Source organism: Trachurus japonicus, chromosome 12 (genome assembly GCF_045865225.1).
Source record: "Trachurus japonicus isolate A0001 chromosome 12, Traja_1.0".
Classification (NCBI taxonomy): Eukaryota; Metazoa; Chordata; class Actinopteri; order Carangiformes; family Carangidae; genus Trachurus; species Trachurus japonicus.
In genome coordinates, this window is record NC_140918.1 from 10107278 (window position 1) to 10125641 (window position 18364).

The following is an 18364-nucleotide window of genomic DNA, read 5'->3' on the forward strand; positions in this document are numbered from 1 at the left end:
CAAGTTGTGTTTTAGTACAGGCTGATAAAGCTTCAGTCAGGGCGTTTTCACACCTGCGGCTTGTTTGTTTTGTCCTGATTCACACGGTGAGTTTGTAAATATGATGAATCTTCTACTTGGTTAATTCCACTGAACCAAAATGCATCACTACTACAGACCATGTGAGAACATACACTCAGCTGATTGGTCAAAACCTGTGAGATCACCACTTGGTGGAGGGGGTTGCACGGAGTTCAGAGCTCATCTGGGTTCATCTGGGACCGAATCAAAACCACCTCGGTGCAAATGATGTAGTTCACACTCAAGCGCGACTACAGTTTTCACATCTACCTAAATGAATTAGAGTTTAGTCTGCAGCTGGACACACACACACACACTGTACGGTTTTAACCTGCTTTTTGAGCTGCATTACTTATTTTAGAGTTGGGCTGAATTTCAAAGTCCAATCATCTGCTCCCAAACTGCCGTTGGACGGTCGGATGAATTTCTGACATGTCAGGCTCTCGCACGATAGAAGCCAAACCACGAGTAGACTCCCCAACGTCAGAGTCTCTTTTTTTCTCTCTCACTCTCACTGCGCCTCTCACTGCACCGTGTGGCAAACACAACGTCTCAAACTGCCATGGTGTCAAGACACTGGACAGAAAATATATAAAGCCAGGTTGTGTGAGATGTGACAACAGCATGTTTGTGTCTTTGATGTTTCCTTCTCCTTCACTGACATTTGTCAGGGCTGATTTTTACAGGTGTAGTTGTTGTGCACTCAGGTCGTGAGCTTTTGCTTTACAATGCAGAGGTGTGAAAACACCCATAAACACAGATATGAGAGTGAAGTGTCATCAGTTCAGTCGTTTTTTCTTTCAGTGTGAAAACCTGACCTCACAGATACACAAGCTGGTACCAGTGACAAAAAACATGTACTTACTGTAATAATAAAATAGATGTTGAGTGGAATATCACTGTTGCAATCTGGTAAACTATGGTAAACTATGTTATAAATAATAAACAAGAAACATTAAAGGGATAGTTCACCCTCATTATCTACTCTCATGTCGACTAAAGGTTGGGAGAAGTTTCAGAGTCCTCCGTGCCTTCTCGGAGTTACAGCGGGGCTCGGGGCAGAACTGCACTGCCATATGACGGTAGCAAACGAGGCTCACTTTTCTTCGTCCAAAAAGACACACCAAAAAACATCCAAATACCCCCATACTGCTCGTCTGTAATGTCCCTCTTGTATTGAAGCCCCGACATGAGACATTGTTCCGGAAAAAATTAAATAAGTCAATATTTTAAGCTTGTTTGTAGCGGAAGCCCCCAGTGTCTCAGTTCACTGCTTTGCCTCTGTCAGTGCAAATCGCCCAGTTCACAGATGAGTCTGAAACTTCTCCCAACCCTTGGTCGACATGAGGGTGAGTAGATAATGAGTGAAATTTGAATTTTGGGTGAACTATCCCTTTAACAGACCCACACAGCACAGACCAGGAGCTTATCAGAAACAAAGACTTCATGAAATTGTATTCATTAATAGTCAACAGATGTCATTTCAGTCTGCAGATTACAAACCTCAGCTGCTGATTATCACTTTTACACACAGAGGAAAACACATGAGATAATCAGCTGGACAGATGTTATCACCAACAACCTTCCTGACACATGAGCTGTCCTATCACTTGGAGTTGCCAAAGCACAGACGCGTCTCAGGAGGCTGAGACGATCGGTGAGCCACTGATCGGGAAAAAAACAACAACAAACATTTCAACAGCTGGAACTTGTATCAACAAAGTAGGAAGTCGGAGAGATAGAGAGTTTGAGATAAGGAGGGGGGAGATAAAGGAAACATGAAACTATGTAGTAACAGAAATGTTTCAGTAATTGACACCATATTGGACGAGCTCGACTCGGTCTATTTCGCAGAATACAGCATTTTTAATTAAATAGGAATTTAAGGAACTTGCCCATTTAAACAATTCATCAGCAATTACCTTCATGCAGAAAGCGTTTTGTTTTCTTTCCTGAGTAACATGGAAACTGCCCACTGTTGAGCTAATTGTGGAAGGATGATGAAATACTTTGATTGTCTGGCAGCTTCGCATTGGGGCCAAAAAAAAGAAAAAGGCAGTGATTTACACACTGGTCTAACAGCAGTGTGATCAGTTGAGATTACAAAGGGAATTTCCTATACCTTTGATTTTTGATTGCATAAGTAGGACATGTGGCTATTTTGTCTGTTGAAACACTTGTTTTTTGGTGAGATGTGGTTTACATAGGAAGCAGCCATGATTCTCACATGTAGTTGTTCTTTTCTGCATCGAGACAGATGAAGGTCACGATAAAATCCTTCGACCTTTCGGTTCAAAAGAGTTTCTACCAGAGTTTCCACCGTTGACAACAATCTCTAGAGAAAAAACCGTCATTGAATTTTAGTGCATTCCACTGAGTAATAGTTATTTAGGTTGCTGTTGTATATTAGGCTTTACTGTAGGTGAGATTCATCTGCAAAATAGGAAGTAGTTCCGTTTTTCCTAGAATTTAAAACAGTGATAAGAAAAACAATTGTAGCAGAAATATGCAGTGCATTCGTCTTAATCTAAGAAATCAGAGGGAAACGTGTCTGTGATGTGACTCAGAGTCTAATCATCTGGCTAGTTATTCTTGAAGGCTAATGACATAACTGCCTCTTTGCTCAGGAAAGGTCATATCGGGTAAAACATGGCAGCAGTATCAACAACTACCTGACAACTGTTGCATACAGTAAGTCCCTCAAAAGTTGTTGTTGTTGTTGTCCTTCGTCATGTGAGGAAGCTACAGTTAGCCAGCATAGAAATAATAACACACTTCATCCACGTAAAACCACAATTTGTTGTGTTTACACAAAGGTTTTTGTACGGATTAAAGAATTAGGACTTGACATACTTAGTGTTTTACATTTTGGCCCCTTATAATAAAGTTCGACACCACTGCTGTAATGTGTATTGAGGTTGGTAGATATTGGCTATATTTTCATATACGTAACTGAAAAGTCTTATGTAATGTCTCTGTAATGCATTACATGAGTTTAATGAGTTTACCGCAAAATGTGTCGTGAATGGGAATCCTATCTTCTTAAGCAAAGATGTTAATAGTTTGGCTCTGAACAGGTTGCCAGATGCTTTCTGAGTTATATCATTTTTTGTAATTATTTGCAGTGTAGGCCTAATACTGTATAAATACAGTTAAATAAAAATGATGTCAACTATAAGAACCACTGGAAGGAGGAGATTTGGAGTAAGCCCTGTGGTGGAAATTTGCTGACATTAGTATTCTCCTTGTAATAAGTAGCAATGTAGTCTTTTGAAGTAGTTGTACTGTAGTTAAACCTTGCAGTAATCCTGTTAACTCTATCAGAGGAGAAATCTGTGTCCTGACTACAATAAACCTGGGGCGAGAGGAAGGACACCGTTTACGAACACATCCAGGTTGTAAATTCCTATAGGTAAAACAAAAACTGGGGGTGGCTGCAACACTATCTGGGGTTAGGCATCTGTTAAGTACTACAGTACATCCTGACTTGAAAGCTAAAAGTATTTGTAGTAATGAAGTAACCAGAGTCATAAAGTGGGGTATAAGAAGGGACTGCAATCTCTGTTCTGGGGACATTACTCTGTCTGACCTGCTATCTGCTGTGTAGTTCTGTCTTCTGATCCCTGGGTGCATGCTACTGCTCCACTCTTGCTCCAACTCAGAAGCTTTGTTCAAATTGAAAAGGATCACTACACCTTACTAAACACTAAACTTAGGAAGAGGTCAGAGGTCGCTACAGCTGAAATCCGGCACCTTGCCTTTGGCGGGTGAAGTAGGCAGGTATGAGGGAGTCCCTGAAGAGCAGCGTAGCCTACCGGAATGTGCTTTATCTGACCTCGATATTGTGAAGGATGGATTTCACTTTCTGTTTCAGTGCCCTGTGTATAATGAACTGAGGAAATCCATGTTTGAAAAAGTTCAGGTGAAGAACCCCGACTTATTTTGAATGTCTGAGTGTGATAAGTTGAGCTGGATCCATGTCCTATAGCCAGATTTATTGATAAAGCATGGACTCATAGATTACATCCTACATAATGCTACTTACTGTTATTGTTTTGGTTATTTAAAAGAAAAACAACTGCCTGTTAAAGCAGGATTTTTGTTGCATGAGTCTATGGACACATATCCTTGTTAGCTATCTTTGAATGTACTGTATGTATTTATATTGTTTAGTGTCTTGTAAGCCCATGTGGGCTGGGCAGAGTAATGTGGATGACACTTAAATAAACAAATCAATCAATCAGTTATCCTAGATGAAGTATGGCCAGTGATGAAATCATGCTGCAGACTGTCTCCGCTGTCTGTTGAGCTGCTGCTCCTCGTTTCCGTGGGAAAGGAGTCGGAGCCACGCAGCACTTTGAATGACCCTGACGAGACTACGTCTGTGATGGGGATGCGCGCTCTAGCTGTCCCCCCTCCTGACTGCATGGGGGACTCCAGGCCAAACAATCAGTGGTGCGATCCGTGGAAGATAAATGCTTTCCCAGAGAAAGTGGGGACATGTAATGCCCCTTCTAATACCAGGAGGAGGAGGAGTGGGGGGGGGGGGGCGGTGAAGCATGTTTGTCACCACGCGTGATGTGATGGAGAGAAAATCTGTGTGGGATCCCTTCTTTGGGTTGTCAGCTGAACACTTTGTTCCACCTCTGCAGCTGTCAGGAGGCGTTGAAGAAACCATGTGTAATAACACTGGAATGACGGACGAGGAGACAACTGTATTGTTTGAAAAAGAACAACCCCTTGAGTGCTGTAGGCTGTGTGTGTCCATACGGCGAAAACACAAAATCCAATGGGGAAGTGGTATCTCCTCCTGACTTTAGCTCTAGTTTTTCATTTCTGACTCTGTTTGACTTTTCCTGTTTGGTTTAATACAGACGGAAAGTGCACGACCACATGCAGCGTCTTCCTGGCAGTGATGTTTCAAACCCTCCTGCAGAGAAGTCAGTCACCCAGAGACCTGCATGGTTTTCATGTCTGGATACTAAGCAGCATATGCAACTAGAATAACTTATATTAAAAAGAAAAAAAAAAAACTTGCTCAAATTCAAAAAATGTTGCAGCTTTCATAGTCTGCTATCATCCATTTATAAATATTGTGATTCAAAGTTCATTTCTTGCCAAATAAATAAATGCTGAATGAAGCTGTGGTCACGCTGCGCACAGATAAACTGTTGTTTTTTTCAGAGGACATTACCAGTAATTATCTCTGCGGCTGCACTTGGTTTTATTTAAGACAGACCAAATGAGATGTGACATGAGATGTGATTTTTGAGGCTCTTCTTTGGGATCAATTTGACTAAACGCACATAGCAACCCACTTGCTCCCATGTAACAGTAACATGTCTGTTTGATTTTTTTTTATTTTTTTTTGTCTTGACGATTTCAGAAAGCAATTCCAAAACATTCCCAAGGATGCCTGTCCCCTGACATTTGAAAAGCAGGCCTTACTTGGTTTTATAAACACTCTGCCCCGAAAAAAAATGCTTCGGGCTTAGAGGGAGGATCAGCATAGTAACAAACTGGCATCCCTGTCGGGCATGAAGACAATAACACTGGCCAGGCCCGACCGTTGCTGCTGCTGCTGCTGCTACACTGAGCAGACTCGCCAGGCTCAGGGATCAGGTTGTGTTGACACGGTGGAGAAAGGAAGGTGAGAGAGAGAACAGACACACGTACAGAGACAATTAAATGCTGTAGAGAATATTAATAACACTGAAATACAAATTCAATCAAGCTATATGAGGATCCGGGCTGCACATTACGGGCACAAAGACCATAAAGGGAAACAGGGACCTGAAATGAAACATACAGTAGGCCAGGCCTACATGTCAGAAATCACAGCTGCTCGAATCAATATTCATGAGCCCTGCATACATTTAGTGAGTCTCATTTCCTTTTATATTGTACAAAGTATGATGATTTGAGAGAGGTATTATTTCATGACATCTGTGGACAAAACCCTGAAATATTTTGGTGCTCTGATGAGCAGAAGTTGGAGTGGTTGTTTAATTTCAGTGTGTTTAAGACTGGTAGTTTTATTTCTAAAGCCTGTTTCATTTGTTTAATTAATTTCTGATGATTTCCCTTGAACCTTGGCATTGTTTTACTTTTCTTTTTTTTGGATAATGGTTTCGAACCCCCTGGTCCCGTTTTCTTGGTGTCTTATAAGCCCATGCAGGCTGGGCATATAGAAGTATATGTATGGCACAACAATAAAAAGTCATTCATTCATTCATTTAGTGTTTGTAGCTCATTTTAGTTTAAATAAACTTGTGTAGGCCCCTAAGCTAAAGTCAATGAATGTTTCCAGCACCAATCTGCAGTTAGCGACTAGAATTTAGCAGCTAAATCCAGATGTTACCCTCTGGATTTGACTGAAACAGAGCAAAAAGAAGAAGTTTATAAGGTCAAAGGGTCGTTATAAATCTACATTAATTACATTGCAAGTTAAAGTTGGGTCTTGGTTGCACAGAAAAGTGTCAAAATATAATGAATTATTTTAAGAACAGATTGATTGGTTGTCTCTGCAGGACCTTTCCACCTCAGTCTGAGAGGTGAGGACCCGCTGAGTGAGTGAGTGGGGGGGCGCTGAAATCAGTGAAAACACGTTCAACTTTGAGCAGAGTCACAAGTTCAGACATCCGCTCCTTGATTTAGCTTCATGTTGCTTCGTTAGCAAAGTTTTGCTTGGCGAAGGAAAAAACATAATAATAAGAGTGGTACTTCCTTTATTGTTCCTCTGGGAAAAAAGGAACTGAAAACAGAAAAAAGTCAGCGACAGAGCCAGTGTGGTCGGTGAAGAATTAAATGTTTCATTGAGGACATGACACAGCAGAAAACTTTGTCTTACAGAAGATATGTAGAAATTTAGATTTTGGCGTATTTGTTTTAGTAAGTTGATAGATTCTTTTTTTTTTTTTTTTTTTAAGTATATTTTTTGGGCATTTATGCCTTTATAGATAGTACAGTTGAGACAGACAGGAAACGGGGAGGCAGAGAGAGGGGGGATGACATGCAGCAAATGGCACCCGACGCGGGACTCGAACCGGGGCCGACCGCAGCGAGGACTGTGCCTCTATACATGGGGCGCCCGCTCTAACCACTACGCCACGCGACGCCCCAGTAAGTTGATAGATTCTTGACAAGATTTCGGCTGCTAAACATTTGCAGCTATAACTACCAGGTTGTGCACTATGAATGGAGTTGATATGGAATTAAAAGCCATTACAGCGTGACTGTATTTATATATCAACTAAAATGTGACGCATCCATAACTGTTGGCTAAACAATGATTGGTTGACTATATACAGTATATATCCTAAATACTGTATAATTCATTTAGCGGTTGAGTTCATCTATTTCAGTGTGTGTATTATTTTATCGTGATTAATTGACTGTTGGTGCTGCTGTCGAAGTGATGGATGTTCGGGTTTTTCTGTCACGTGTCTTGTTGTGTGTTTGTCCAGGTCGCTCTGTGAAAACCTTTCAAGGGCATCGTATTCAGTAGAGGCCGTGACCAGAGAAACTCCACAGCTATCTTCAGCATCACGGTGCTGCATCAATGTGACTGGTGTGTGACGTCCGACTGGTGCCACCATTACTCAGTGAACAAACAACTAATCAGAGAAAAAGCTCCCTAGCTGCCTTATTCCAGTAAGAGTTATATTGTCTCTACTTTAACAATCAACAGAGAGCTGTGGATCTGTAAGTTCAGCCTGTTTCAGATGTACTTGTTAATTAAGACTAGGTTTTGACACCTGGAAACAGAGGATTTCACTCAAAAGTCTGTGTATACGATAAATATTATGACCTTCTACAGATGATGGCTCACAACTCTCAATAAAAATGTCCAAATTATACTTTGATATCTCTGATGCATTGGGAGTAAGTGATAAATGTGAATCTGTACTAAAGATCTCCGTATTTATGTGAATGAATAACAACAGAAATTTGCGTTTTAGCTTTGCTTAAAGGGATAGTTCACCCAAAACTCAAATTGCACTCATTATCTACTCACCCTCATGCCGACTAAGGGTTGGGAGAAGTTTCAGAGTTATCTGTGGCTTCTTTGAGTTACAGGGGGTCTCGGCGTAGCAGAGCATGTCCCCAAATTGGACAGACCAGGAAGAGGACGAGCTTCCGCTACAAACAAGCTTGAAATATAGACTTATTTAATTTTTTTCGGAACAATTTTGCATTTCGGGGCTTCAATACAAGACGGACATTACATACGAGCAGCATGGAGGTATTGTTGAATTGAATGTTTTTTGGTGTGTCTTTTTGTTACAAAGAAAAGTGGTATCCATTTCCAACCCTTATATGGACATGCACTGCTACGCCGAGACCCCCTGTAACTCAGAGAAGCCACGGATAACTCTGAAACTTCTCCCAGCCCTTAGTCGACATGAGAGTGAGTAGATAATAAGTGAAATTTGAATTTTGGGTGAACTATCCCTTTAAGCGCACACATCTTAAACGACATAGAGCTGTCGAAGTGTTTCTAATATTCACTTTTACGTCATTAAAGGCTGAACTAAACATTAAAAACACCTCAACGTATAACACTTAAACTCAAGGACAACAAGAATAAAACCAATGAGTGGACTTGTGTGTAAAAATGCACTATTTTTACTTATTTTACTGCAGCGACTATTAGTGCTGTGTAAATAAAGAAACCAACCAACCAGTCCCCCAAATACCATGAACCATTTCACAGTGCAGGTCAAAAGAAAGGCAGCCAGAAGCATGAGTGTTTGTGAGTTTGCCCCCATGTTGTGTGTGTGTGTATTTGGATAAGAGCTTTGGATGAACATCAGTCAACCTTTGAGTAGATACAGAGAAGGAGTCTGATAAGAACTGATCAAGCCTTTTAACTCTGAGGACCCAGAACAAAGACCCACAGAGCGGAGATCAGCACACGGACATGAGAGTTTTTCTCTGCACGAGACAAAATGTTTCTACTTCAAAAAAATAAAACTGAGGCTGAGAATGTACAGAAGTGACCACAGGAAAAACGCCGGGCTGATAAAAGAGAAGCTTTGGCCTTTTGCTGGGAATAGGGCAGGGAGGTTTTTTATTACGTTGTTATGTAACAGTTGAGTCGATCTATTATATCTTTAACATTACACTACAGTTGATGTTATCTGAACAGAATATCTAAGTGTACATGTCATTTCTCAAAACTTCTAACAGACTTTCACAATGCCAGTGATTGACAGAAAGCAAATGACTTAGCGAATTAAAAAGCAGTAGCGGGCACCAGTCAGTCAGTGCGTCGGTGTCATGTGGGCTGACAAGAGTCTGTAACATGTTGTCACAGTGTTTTCCTTCAGTTTACTTACATCGCTAAGCAGAGTTGGCTCGATTATCCGCTCCAGGGCACTGTGATGGTGTCGGGAAGGAGGGCGGCCATGTGTGATACTGTGCTGCAGGTGCCAAGTGTTTCCACTAAATGGTGCCGGTGGACTTAATGTAGCCCGATGTTGTCCTGATGCCCCTGGTTGAAATGGAAACGCTTGGCACAACGCAGCAACAGTGCACATGTGTACTATGTTCCCATAAACCACACATAAATATCCTAAATCCATCCATCATAGGCCAAAACACAATCAGCCCTAAATGCACAACAAACACAGTCCCAAATCTAACCATATTTTTTATTATTATTATATTTTATTTACTTTAATTCTAAGAGACATGTCTGTGCAAATTCTCATTTGTCCAGGCCAAAGGCCAGGATGAAGCCACTTGGATAAGGGGCGAATGTCCAGTTGACAGTTGACATTCAATTGCCTAGATAGACTTTAATTCTACTTTATCTTATTTTTATTCTGCTTTTATTTTAGTAATACGATTCTTATTCATCTTTGTCCTTTCCAACTCTTATGTTTATCACATTTGTTGTTCTTTTTTTGTTACCAATCAGGAGTTGTAACAAAGAAAAACTTCCCTTGTGGTTAAAGTAAATCTGATTATGACTCTGTTTCCTTAGAAATTAACCAGCACCTACTTAACTTAGCTTAGCTTAGCATAAAGACATGAAACATGAAGTGGTGGTCTGCCCACACACACACACACACACACGCAGTGCACTTACACCTACACTCCGAGTGCATTTTATCTGTATAATACCACTTCGAGACTATTCATAAGTCCCACAATGCATCATGGTTTACTGCCACTCAACTGTGCAGCTGTTGACAGTAGCACGTCAACGTGACTGATTTCAGTTCATTCAGTAGATTGGGGGGAGATTAGCTTTACGACGTGTTAAAGTGTGTGTTTGTATGTGAACGTATGTTTCATGTCCGAACACGGTGAAGCCTCCACTGATGATTATCTCTGTTACCGCATATCTGTCATTGTCCTACATAATTTAAAATGACATTACACCTTAAACATTTCATGCTATTTAGTTTTCATATGCAAAGTCTGTGCATCAGGTTAACCCGGTTTACCGCAGCCATCCAGCTCTAACAACTGGCAAACTTCCACACTGTCGTGGTCTGAGTGGGCACTGTATGTGGCAATTAACCAGGAATTTGGCACACATGCATTCACCTCACTGTTACAAATACCACAAGTGTGGGTATTGTGATGGACAGTTATGGAGAATAGAGCAGTTTCCTTTCCCTCTGCAGGTGTCACTTCCTCATGTGACGGTACCACAGCTCCACTCTCTGGTTGTGTTAATTACAAATAAAGGCCCACTGCAGAAAATTAAATACTAACCAGGCCTGATTATTTTATTCATTTAGCCTCTTTGAAAAGAGCCGACGCGCAGGTGACGGATGATAAATATCTATAGCGTTACGCAAAGACCAGACTTCACAGACTCTCCTCCTCTGTGTGAATTTCAGGCAGTGACAAGTTGAAGGCAGTTTGCATGTTGTAATGATGAAGGATTTTGCAAAAATGACACTGTTGACTCAGTGAGATGAAGCATAGCGATGGAAAGCTGAGTTCCTGCAGGTAGCTGGTAAAGGGGGCGGCACAAGGTAAGGAAAGTTCATGTAGCTTTAACTTCAACTCACACAAAGTTCAGGTAGAGGTTGCAGTGGTAAGAGCGCCCTCTGTGTGTAATTAACTTGAGTGACAAATGTGACTAGAGATGGGGTAATGATTCAAGTGTGAGCTCAGTGGAGTATTTGACATGTTTAACAATTATAAATGAGGTAATCAAAAAAAAAAAAGAAAAGGAAAAGTGCTGCAACATAACAACAAAGTATAGCTGCTTCCTTTAAACCACCATCATGAAACCATATTTTCCATAATGGAACAGATGCTGTTGTTTCAATGGGGATCTGTAAGTTTTCCTGTTGCTACATAGTTAACATGAGCATAAACATATTGATTTCAGCATCTAAACCTAGATCCTTTTCTTGACAACTTCTTCTGACGCTAGCATAATAACCTGCAAGTCACTGTCTGATAGCAAGTCACTGTAACTTGCAATCTGCCCTGACAAAGCACTGCACAAAGGATGTATTAGCACCTCAACAAAAATGGCTGCATCTACCAGCAAGAAAATGTACAAATAGTCCCTTTAAAAGCGGCATTTTCAACACTAGACCTTAACTTATTTTTGAGTATTTCATTGTGTGAGAGTATAAGCAGCTTTTATTTTTGTAAACAGTATTTTACCACCAATTAGAAATGCCTCTGTGAATACTTTTGTGAATACTCTTTTTATACAAACACGACTGTTTGAAACAAGTTCCAAATGTTTTTTTATATTCTGCAAGAAATAACCAAAAGAAATTTCAAGGTATATTATTTATTATTTATTGTCATTTTCCTGTGCAAGTGAACACTACAGTGAGTCCTTTATCTGTGTCATACAATCACCACAAGAGGGAGCTCTCAGTCCAACTTGAAGCAAAACCTCTCCTGCACTGTCATCTACAAGATGCTGAGCAGCTGACACTAAAACCAAACAGGTGACATTAGGAAATATTACTCCCTGATACTTTTGCTGCATCATCTGCAATTTTGCACCAGCGCGTCTCCACTGCAATGTACGTTTGCTTTGTTTTTTTTTATCTTAGTTGTGAAACCTCTCTCCTTAAAAGAGCTAATCTCTCCTGGGATCGTTACAAAAAAGCAATCTAACCTCACTACAGCCAGAAACACCCTTCCTTTCTCAGTCTCAGCAGGATATCACTTAGTAGAGTGTGGATTAGATGGTTATAGAGGGAAGGTATTGACTTGGTCTTTCTTCCCCTGGTAGTGCCAGACTATATGGCAAAGCTTTATTCTGAACTGAAAGCTCCTTCTATCAAATGTGGTGAACTTTAATAGAAATGTCTGTCTTTTTGTCTGCTACTTTCACCTATTTTTTTTGCAGCCATGCTCTGTGATTATATAAACATAGTGCTGCTTTGAGCTAAATGTCAATATCAGCTACCCATAGTTGTTAAAATGTTAATACATTTCACACCAACCTCACTGTGGCATTAAAACTCAGAAGATCATAAAAGTAATGTGGATACATCCACCGGAAACCGTGCATGTCTGATCTAAGATTTGTGGCAGCAGAGTATAGATGTACTGTAGATATAGATGTATCACTCAATCCTACAACTGTTGATCTTATAGAGGCCCTGAGGGATCATCACAGTCATTTGGATTAATTTCCTGGCGTACATGAAAAAGTATGGCAATCCATCCCATGATTGTTATAATATTTATCGTCTGGACCCAGACAGTGGCTTTACCAACATCCCCACAGCCGTGCTACTATAGCAAGGTTACCAATCCTAAATTCGGCTTCTGGTTAACCGTCTACAACAGGCAGCCGTGTTCTCCGAGTTCATCCGACTCAGACACAACAGGGTTCAGCTGGTTCAGACAGCCACACACACACACACACACACACACACACACACACACACACACACATATACACATACGCAGACACACCACTGCTGTGCACACAGTTAGCTTGTCTTTGTGTGTCGCATCCAGAAAAACAGGTCAGACATTGTTATTTTCTGCCTGGCATTTTAAAATATTCTCAGATCACAGATCACATGCAGGACAGAGGAGGAATCAATTAAAGGTGTATCTCAATAGATGATAAACCTAAATATAAATCCAGATTAAATATAGTATACATATACAAATAAATCTACTCCTGTGTATCATTCTATATAGTGTCATAACTGAGCGTGTAAAAACTCCCAGTGTGCTCATATGAACTGTGATTGATTGAACACTCTGCCTCACTTCCCCTCTGCTTCCCCGTCTCTGTCTCTCTCTCAGTCAATTGTATGTCCAGACACCCACCCACGCACTCACACACAAACACACACATACACACTCACACAAACACACTCATACAGGCTACAGTGACACATTGGTGTTGTCAGCTCAGCAGGGTGCCAACTGGCCCAGAGAAATACCACAGAGATACCAAGCAGGGAAGAGGTAGGGACTCCTCACGATGGATTTCAGTCTGTGCACCTGTGAGTCCCCGTCTAGGATTATATTTTGTCATTGTGCTTGTTTCAAGACCTCTCCTCATTAATCAATACAAAAACCTAGAAAACCTGCTCTTATTTCAGGTTCATTACATTTGTGTTGCATGTTTTCCACTGAATTTTACAGCACAAATACCCGTGTGTCTGCTCTCAGATTGTAATTCACAGAAAACTAAATCTGCATTGTAACTGATTATAACAGATAAATAAATATAGTGGAGTAGAAAGTGATCTCACCAATCGATTCCCAATCTAAATTTCCTTCCCTAAAAGAAAAAATATTCATTAATCAATGTAATATTACCATGAACAGTGAATCGACCTTCCTCAAGGTGAACAGTTTTAGTTTAGTCAACCACATGGCGCCTGTTGGCTGTGTCACTGCTGGTGGATGCTGAGACACCTACTGTAAATAAAATGTTTTTCATTTCAGCTGCTATGCTCAAGGTCCACTGCGATTTTGTAGCAATTACAGTGCATGGGATATTTAATTTTTTAATTAGGAAACTTAATTTATAATAATAATGATGATTATAATAGTTAACTGTATGCACATATGTGCTATTATGGACATAATGTGCCAACAGCAGCACCATGGCAATAAGGTCTTAATTGTGGCTTCGTGCCAAATCAGGGCAGATGGTTGTCTCCATGCCAACACATCATGAACACAAACCCTTTCATATCACATGCTATTATGTTGCTTTACAGGTCCTTGACATTAATCAAATGGATTTAGGGATATTTATTGTTCTCATTCAAAGCATGTCCAGTAAAAACAATAATAAAAAAAAATACTATAGAATAATGACAATTCTTTAAAAGTAGAACAAAGAATACAATCATAAAACAGGGAGTGTATCAACAATGAGAATGAAATAAAGGGATGAATTAAAAATGAGGTTTTTTTGAAGTGAGGGGCATGAACTAAAAAGGCTCCGTTAGCCCTTTGTGACAAGAGAGGAGACTACCAGGAGACCCCTGCCTGCCTCAGGATGTCAGGCTGCACTGCTGCTCACAAGGCATTAACAATTCAAGCAGGTGCTTGACTGTGCAAGCCTTAAAACTTAGTAACAAAATCTTAAAATCAATCTAAAGCCAATGTGATCCGATTCCCCTGACTTAGCTCTTTTTGATGAGCTAGTGGCCGGCGCGATAACCACTGCTGTTTGAGCCCAGAGCAAAGAGAATAACAACTAAAAATAGGGAATAAAAGCATGGACTACTTTTACAAAATCTGTAATATTGATTTAATGTTATCTACTGTGCTCATCTGACAAACTCTAGAAATGTGTTGGGGTCAAATAAGACTGAGTCAACCTAATTTGGATTGCAGAGGAACTGTAGGTGGCAAATAAAATATGATTATTCCATGTGTTTGTAGTATTTATGTTGTGAATCACTGTGATAGAGACTGTATATAGAGGAAATGGTTTTTCTATATATGTGTCACTAAAACAGGAGAAAATAATGGTGCATTTTCTCACCGTCGTGTCCACTCTGTGACACAGTGAATCACTATGACGGCACGGTCAGACCTGATTTTGCTTCTCATTCAATTCTAGGTGAAATGGGGCAAGACACATTCGCTTCCCATCAGAGAGAGTTGCTCTGATATATTGCACGTTTATATTTACAACCATGCAGTTTTTTTTCTTTTTTTGCTCTTTGTCAGCTTCAGAAACATTTAAAAATAAACACCAGCAGTCAATCACAGTCTTTGCTGTCCCCACAGGAATATACTGTATGTCTGTCCTCTTTACAACCCTGACATTTTTGAGGAGGCGTGCGTCAACAAAAGGTTTAGCTTCTGGAAACATGCATGTCACCACTTCAGGTTCAATGTAAACACTACATGAGTATAAAACCAGCTTTGACAACACAGTCTAGTTGTAATGTAACCAGATGAAATGACATGGAAGTAAAATATGTTCGTGAAATTATTTAAAATATAAGATGACCTAATATTGAGCCTTGGGGAACACCACAGAAGACGCGAGCAGCTATTAACATCTACAACATGACGTAAAACAAGAACCAATCAAGGGCCCGAGTCTAGAGACACTTTATCAACAAATGCAGATGTCAAATCAAGTTGGATCATTAATTACATTAGGTTTAACACTTAATATTTGCAGCATTTATGAGCTAAGCAACACTTCGATGGTTGAATTTCCAAGGCAATACAAAGACAAAGAGACAAAACTGAATGTTCATGTTGAGTCAGTCCACTGTAATATAACAACACTTTGTTAAAAGTTCATATTATTTGGTGTTAAAGAATACTGTTGTTACTATGTGTATTTCTCTCCCTTTTGTTTCCTTATATTACTGAATAAATCCCTTTGGCCTCCAGTCTCAGTCAGTGTATTATACAGTGTGTGTGTGTCATTTCTTTGTTGTTTTTCATAAGTGACCTGAGGCATCACAGGATTTGATGTTTTGTAAAACCCAGAAGGGTTTAAGGTTTTTGAATTATTAAAATCCTTCCACATGTGTTTTTGAACCGCCTGTCTACACACACAACACTGTCCGAACAAAATCCTTGCAGACCTATCCATGAAGACAAAAAACACAAACACACCCACACACGGACACACACATATGTCCATCTCATCCTTCTCTGTGTCTCTGAGACTTTTGGTTGCAGCCTGTTGTATTTTTAATGCCTTCCTTCTTTCCCAGCTGTGTATGATGAATGTTTGATACGACCTCCCATGGCCTGAGGAGAATATGACCAAGCCCCGACGCACCAGGCCACAAAGGCGCTGAAATATTCACACGGAGGAGCTGCTGAGTGGACTCCTGCTCCTGATAGCCTTTTAAAGTTAATAACACACCTGCAGTGACCCCATCCATGAGAGTGAATCACATCAATGAGGCTTTCCTGAGGGAACTCCAGCACGAAAGTCAGAATTGTGTATGTGTATGTGTGTGTGTGCGCATGTCCTTTTGTATCTACGCATCTTGTTGTGTCTCTGCCAAAAATCGGTTGTTCTTGCAGCAGTCGACCGCAGCTCTCGAGTCTGTCTGCTTTCACTCAGGGGTACTTTACACCTGCTAGATTGTTCTCCTCGGGAAATCTGAGCATATTTTTGTCACAAGATGTAAAAAGTAAAGCGTTTTTACTAACAAAACAAAACAACAAAAATCCAGAGCAGGGTCTGACATGACAGCAGAATCAGAGCGTACGCAAAGAACAAATGAAAGGATCAATGATCGGACTGAAAGTCAAAACTTTAATATTCCTATCTGAAGATGGAATAGCTAAATATTCACTGCCAACTCTATTTAACATCCACACAGACTACACACACACACACACACACACTGCATTTCCCTTGTATTAAAAATATGACTGACTGCAAATCCTGTGATCTGCCTTCCTTTCATTTCCTATTCATTTGTAGTTGCCCGTCTTTAACACCCTACACCCACCCCATCTTGTCTGATCTGTTATTTACTCCATATGAAAACTTGCTTCTTGTTAGTCAGAGACTTTTCACAATCAAAGGTGTTATCTTTTTTCTTTTCCAAAATGAATCTCTCAAAAGTGTCCGTTTAAACTGTGAGGGACCAACCTGCGTCAGATTAAAGATTCATATTCATGTCCATTTCTGGTTCTGGACGCTGGTTAGAGGCCAAAGACTTATGCATTTGTGGGTAAATGAGTAAAGACTGAAAACATCATAGGGACAATGTGTGGGGCCATTTTCTGACACTGATAGAGTTTTGTCTGTTGATGAAATACTAAAAAATTCAATTGTATTAGCCTACATTAAATAAAGCTTTATTCATGGCCCTAACTGAATGAGATTGAAGACGCCAAAGAGGGACCATGGCCTTGGCATGTTCCTCAGAGAGAAAATAGGGCAGATAACTGACCCCAGCAGTAATCTAACAGAAAGTCACTATGACACAGAGGGATTGACCATTAAAGGGATAGTTCAACATTTTGGCAAATTGGCCCATTGCCATAATCGCTATAGTCATAGCAGTAGGTTCATTACCTTTAATTGTAGGTGTAAGCTATTTTCAGTACGGCGGAGCGCAGCAGCTGGCTGCTCAGAGCTACGCTATGGAGGCTAACGGAATTTCTTGGTTTCCCTCATTAAACTCATCAAATTCAACATCCCAAAACTCCACAGCGCTTTTGTAGACAAGTTGTGACCTGCACAATCACCACGCTATGAGATAATGACGGAACGATACGAAACGGAGCCGTTTTCGAGGTAAATACAGGGTAAATACGGAGACTGCTTGCTGAAAAACTGTCCCTGAACGCAACGCGCATCAGCGGTTTTGTATGAATTTACCTCGAAAACGGCTCAGTTTCGTATCGTTCCGTCATTATCTCATAGCGTGGTGGTTGTGCAGCTCACAACTTGTCTACAAAAGCGCTGTGGAGTTTTGGGATTTTGTATTTGATGAGTTTAATGAAGGAAACCAAGAAATTCCCTTAGCCTCCATAGCGTAGCTCTGAGCAGCCTGCTGCTGCGCTCCGCTGTACTAAAAATAGCTTACACCTACAATTAAAGGTAACGAACCTACTGCTATGACTATAGCGATTATGGCAATGGGCCAATTTGCCAAAATGTTGAACTATCCCTTTAACTACACAAACTACCTATAGGGAAGTGAAATTATTCTCTAACAAAAGGGACTGACCTGCAAATTTGGTTCAACCTGCAATTGTTGTTGGTAAAAACTTGGTAGGACAGCCATGGTTTAGTCGGGTTTAGAGACAAAAACAACTTGGTTTAGGAAGAGACTGGATGTTGCAGTGGTTAGCCTAAACGTGAAATTAAAAACAAAACAGCAAC